Source organism: Otolemur garnettii, unplaced genomic scaffold (genome assembly GCF_000181295.1).
Source record: "Otolemur garnettii isolate 467f Iridium unplaced genomic scaffold, OtoGar3 scaffold00225, whole genome shotgun sequence".
NCBI lineage: Eukaryota > Metazoa > Chordata > Mammalia > Primates > Galagidae > Otolemur > Otolemur garnettii.
In genome coordinates this window covers 456,914-462,337 of record NW_003852620.1, presented here as the reverse complement: position 1 = coordinate 462,337, position 5,424 = coordinate 456,914, and the positions used below count along the sequence as shown (strand labels likewise).

The 5,424-nt window shown below is 48.9% G+C and overlaps 1 protein-coding gene across 1 annotated transcript in view; it reads left to right on the top strand.

The window, feature by feature from the left end:
• Positions 1-1,727: 1,727 nt before the first annotated feature.
• Positions 1,728-5,424, top strand: part of SLC7A7 (solute carrier family 7 member 7) — a 47,545-nt gene continuing 43,848 nt past the window's right edge. Inside the window, exon 1 of the mRNA XM_023508129.1 lies at positions 1,728-1,736. The gene's annotated coding sequence lies outside the window, so the exon portion shown is untranslated. The remainder of the gene's footprint in view (positions 1,737-5,424) is intronic.

Sequence of the window (5,424 nt, the reverse complement as noted above, 5' to 3'; positions counted from 1 at the left end):
TTTTTTAGAGACAGAGTCTCACTTTGGTGCCTTCGGTAGAGTGCTGTAGCGTCACAGCTCACAGCAACTTCCAGTTCTTGGGCTTAGGCGATTCTCTTGACTCAGCCTCCCAACTAGCTAGGGCCACAGGTGCCCTGCTATTTTTTTGTTGCAATTTGGCCAGGCCGGGTTTGAACCTGCCAGCGTCGGTATATGGGGCCGGGGCCCTACTCATTGAGCCACAGACACCACCCCAACAATTTTCTGATACTTACATTCTAGTGGGAGAAGTGACAAGAACCAAACAACACAGGGAATGAACAGTATTACTGGGAAGAAGGTTCCAGGCAGGGAGAATGGGAATCGCAAAAGTTCTGAGGTGGGAGCAACCTTGTTGTGTGGCCACAGCAGTGTGGCTGGAGTGAAGGGAGAGAGAAAGGGCCAGTATTGATGGGGACAGTTTTCTGTCTCATTTTCCAGGACTTTTGCTGGCTACTTGGACCAGTTTTCAATTAGGGGGCAGGCCAGCTGGGTAGCACAAAATTATCTTCAGAATAATCAGATACTCTGATTTCTGTGCCTCGGGGAAATGTACATTGGCTCCTATCCAGTGACTTAGAAGACATGATGATTCCTCAGCTGGACTACCTATCTCAGGAGTAATTTTGCAACACACTGTTGCAAGTTGCAGAGTGTAGCCCAGAGTTCAGCCAGCTACAGTTGCCTAAAGGCATCACTCACAGCTGGAATTGTGAAAATGCATGATACATTGTGAAAGTACTGCTCCTTGAGGACAGAGATTTATGCTATTGTCTACATTATAAATAGTTTAATATACCTACCAAGAAGTCTGTTTTAGAAAATTGCATGTGATGAATTTATGTAATAATCTCTAACTTGGAATATGAAGAGGCTTACAAAGTTTTTCTTAGGGAAAATTGGTGTTTTTCTCACACCTGCTAAGTCAACACTCAACAGATATTTAAATAACAATTGTTTGAAGGGGTGTCAGCTCAGGGTGCCTGGGCCCAGGTGGTTCCTACCAGGTAACACATCGACATCACCTGAACCAATTGAGGATCTGCACTATGAGTGGGCTTGTTTGGTGTTTTGAGTGTGAGTGTGGTTATACACCCGCCCCTCACAGGTGGCTTTCCTTGGCTTGCTTTAGGGCAGCGGTTCTAAACCTGTGGGTCGAGACCCACACTGTATTAAAGGGTCGCGGCGTTAGGAAGGTTGAGAACCACTGCTTTAGGGGCGGAAATGGCACTGAAACTCTTGAGATGCGACTACAGAGTTTTGTTGCCCTAACCATGTGATCACGTGGAAGATGAATAGGAAGCAGAATGAGGGAAGAGGGGAGTTGTAAGGAGCATCAGCGAGCACAGTAAATCACGCGAAAGCTTAAGTGCCCAATAAATGTGGGGCAACAAAGACCTGGGCTGGGTTGGGGAGGAGGAGGAGCTGAGATTCAGTGGAGAAGGTGCCTGGAGGCTGGCAGGCCTCTGAGTTTGACCAGGCAGTCCCAGCTCCAGCCCATCCTCTGGCCCCTCCCCGCCGCCGGCCAGAGTCGCACATGTGTTTTCCTGTTTTGCATTTCAGTCCCGTCACCCTCTCCTTTTTCTGCTCCTCAGAGTCAACAGCTGCTGCAGCAGGAGCCATACCCTTGGTTCCCCTAACTAGAACCTTCCCCTCCCACCTCTCACAGCGTGCTGGTAGCCCCTCCTCCCAGCACCTGCCCAAAGGTCAAAGGACAGGTAAGAGGTGGGAGAGGAGGGACAAGGGCTTGAGGGGAAGTGTAGGAGGAGGATGGAGTGAGTCCTGAAAAATCGGCTGAACGGAGGGAGACCCGAGAACCTCCTGTTTCCTGGTCCCAGCCCTGGCCCTCCCTGGGCAAAACTGTCTGCCCAGAGACTTCATCTCTTCGTTAATAGACGCCCTGGCCACAAGAGTAAACAATTTCTTTTTTGTTTCACTTTTTTTTTTTTTTAAAGGGACTGTCTTAGATACAGTGGAATATAGAAAAACAAATGAAGAACCCGGGAGGGAGGAGCTGAGCTTCGAGCTTGGAGTGATGGGGAACTCAAACCATCCAGAGTTTATCTGTTTTCTGTTTCTGTTGTTAGGGGAGGCAGCACAATTGGAGCCAGGAAGGCAGAACATGGGGTCTCTGAGGGAGAAAGTGTGTCCTCACAGTAGCTCCCTGAACTTGGCTAAGGAGACCCACAACTGTGTGCTGGTTCCTGGAGGGAGTGTGTTTTGGTGTTGCCATCTGAGGGTGGGGTCAGGGCTAGAGGCTCCACTGGCTGTTCTCAGGCACTGCTGCTGGGGACCCTACTGCCTCATTCTGAATTGGAAACTTGTTATACAGGCTGGTGAGTTGTGTTGTCCTGTAATTTCCACGAGGTCCTCACAGATGGGTGCCCCTCAGACAGGGGAAGATGACACCTGGCACTGTTTTACCATGAGGCTTCTCCTGTGAAGCAGGGGTGGGAGAGCCCCCTTCAGGAGCGCCTACACGTGTTGCTGATTCCAGGCTGCCTGAAGAGTAGAAGCATTACCCCGAGACCCAGGGCCTTAGGGGGGAATGTGAGCTGCTAATGATGGTGCCTTCCTGCCCATGGTGTTAGGCAGTGGTTGAGAAAAGAGGGGCTTCACCTTCTCCAGAATGGCAGTCTCCCTTGCCCCCTTGGTGTGGTCTGACTGAAGGTTAGCAAAGATATTCCACTCCTAGTATTTCCTGGTGCGACCACTAGGGCGTGCTGTTTGCTGGAATGCAGGTTTCATCCTTGGCAGATTTGTCTCAAGATTCCATGAATAGGACTTCATTTTGGGATATCACCAGTGAGGAAGGAAACCTTGCACACTTATCTTCTCATATGCCCTCAGAGTCTTCCCTTCCATTGTGCCTTGCTTCTTGCTTTTACATCACATTAGGATGCATGCCTAACCCATAGTGCCAGTGAATTTGGTCTTAAAAGGGCACACTAGGTGATGGGTTTGCTTGTGTTTTTGTTTGCTTTAGAAGTGGGCACCCTAGCAATAGCAGCACTGACAAGAGAACTTGTAACCGCCTCTCCTCCCTGCGCAGAATGAGAAAGCAGCCGGGAAAGATGAATAAGCTTTGTTGCAGCCTTTAGCCTAGGCTCAGGCTGAGGGTTGGCAGAGGTTTTCTTTTTTTATCTAATCACACCCTGCCCCAGGTGATTCATTGGGAAACTACCTCCTAGAGACTGGTGCAGTTCAGAACCATGGGAAGGTGGGGAGATAGTGTAGTTCTGTGCTGACAGTGTGTGAGCTCTGGAGTCTAACTGACCTACCTCCTTCCCTGCTTTGGCACCCTGGATAGTAACTTAGTACCTGTCTTAGGGGATGCAAGGAGGGTTTGATGAGATAAGGCACTTAAGTGCTTAGCATTGTGTCTGGCCTTGGGTAAGTGTCAATACATGGTAGCTGTTATTATTATAGAAGCATTTTAAAGGGGTCCAGGCATAAAAGGACCATCTCCTCTGGGTGGATTTTGGAGTTTTATGGGGCTGTGTTGGGTTGCCCTTCCTGGTTTAAATGAAAAGTTTAAGGGGCTAGAATGGGAGGATGTAGAGTAGATATAAGTCTTGCAGGGATTTTTAGATGTTTGTTCTCTGGTTATGGAATAACCAAAGAGGTTTAAGAAGGGTGTGAGAAGGGACACCCTTATCAGTTGGGGAAGGAACAAGGTATACTTCCATTGGTAGAAGAGACCCAGAATACCAGGTTTAAAGGAGACCGCAAGCATAAACTAAGTGATTTCCAAAAAGTGCCCAGCTTCTGGCTATTCTGGGCCTGTCAGTCCAGGATAGCTCAGTGAAATCTTATTTCCTTATTATTATTTTTTTTTTTTTGAGACAGAGCCTCAAGCTGTCCCCCTGGGTAGGTGCCATGGCATCACAGCTCATAGCAACTTCCAACTCCTGGGCTTAAGCGAGTCTCCTGCCTCTGCCTCCCAAGTAGCTGGGACCATAGGCACCTGCCACAATGCCTGGCTATTTTTTGGTTGCAGCCGTCATTGTTGTTTGGTGGGCCTGGGCTGGATTCGAACCCTCCACCTTAGGTGTATGTGACTGGCGCCTTAGCCACGTGAGCCACAGGCGCCAAGCCTTATTCCTTATTTTTAGGAAAAGTGGAGTAAACTTGTATCTGAGGAAGGTGTTTATAGGAATTTATGCTTATCCCAAAGATCTTGGTATGTTTTCTTAAGGATAAAAGGGCAGGTGGGTTGGGTGGGGATACAGTTAGAGGTTTGGTCTCTTAACCTTGATTCCTTTGAAGTAGCGTTAGCCTCAGACTTCGGGGTAATGGCCCAAGTTTAGAGGAGCCACCTGTTTCTCTGTGTGGGGAACTGTGCAGAGTTCTTCTCTTAGGACGCTCAACCATTGAGCCAGGGATGACTATTACACTTCCTCTACTCTCAGCACGTGAATAAGCCTTTGTGTCATTGTGCAACCTTCCTGCCTTTTAAAATTGCTTGGGGTGAGGGAGAAGAGAGGCTAGGGTGGGGCATAGAGGACACCGAGAATGCTGTGCATTCCTTCTGGGCCACCACCCTGTCTTCAGCTAACTTGCTCTGGGACACTAACCCCCCGGGGCTACAGAAACTGCACCCTAGTCATAGAGCAGAGCTGACAAAGGAGATTCCAGAGAGTGCCTCCTTATCACAGAAAGTGCTGAGCATAGAGCTAGCTGCCCCTTTTGCAGATGTGAAAGGCCAGTGAACCTTGGACCCAGACAGTTGCTTAACACTCCTTTCCTCCTTCCTCACCCTTTCCTTTGCCCGCTGCCCTGCTCCTTCTACCCTTCTTGACTTAAATCTGTAGGCATTTTGTCTGGCAGTAAAAACTGCAGGCTGAAAGGAGGAGCATTGGCACACAGATCCCGACCTGGAGGGCACATCTCTCCCTGACTGCTGCTGGCCTCTGCAGTGAGAACCTTTTATATCCGGAACCAGGGAGTGAGTGTGCATCCCCCCCTTTCCCCTCCTCCCCACTCACCTTGCTACTCTTTGCTGCTCTGCAGTGTCCGGTCATCACTTTCCCTCTGAAGGCTTCTTGCCCTAGTATCTCTCCACTTGCTTGATTAGCTGCTCCTCTCTTCTCTTCTCCCTTCTCTTCCTTTGTCACTCTTGGTAGAGTGCCCTTGGGGTCATAACTCACAGCAACCTCAAACTCTTGGGCTCATGGAATAACCAAAGAGGTTTAAGAAGGGTGTGAGAAGGGACACCCTTATCAGTTGGGGAAGGAACAAGGTATACTTCCATTGGTAGAAGAGACCCAGAATACCAGGTTTAAAGGAGACCGCAAGCATAAACTAAGTGATTTCCAAAAAGTGCCCAGCTTCTGGCTATTCTGGGCCTGTCAGTCCAGGATAGCTCAGTGAAATCTTATTTCCTTATTATTATTTTTTTTTTTT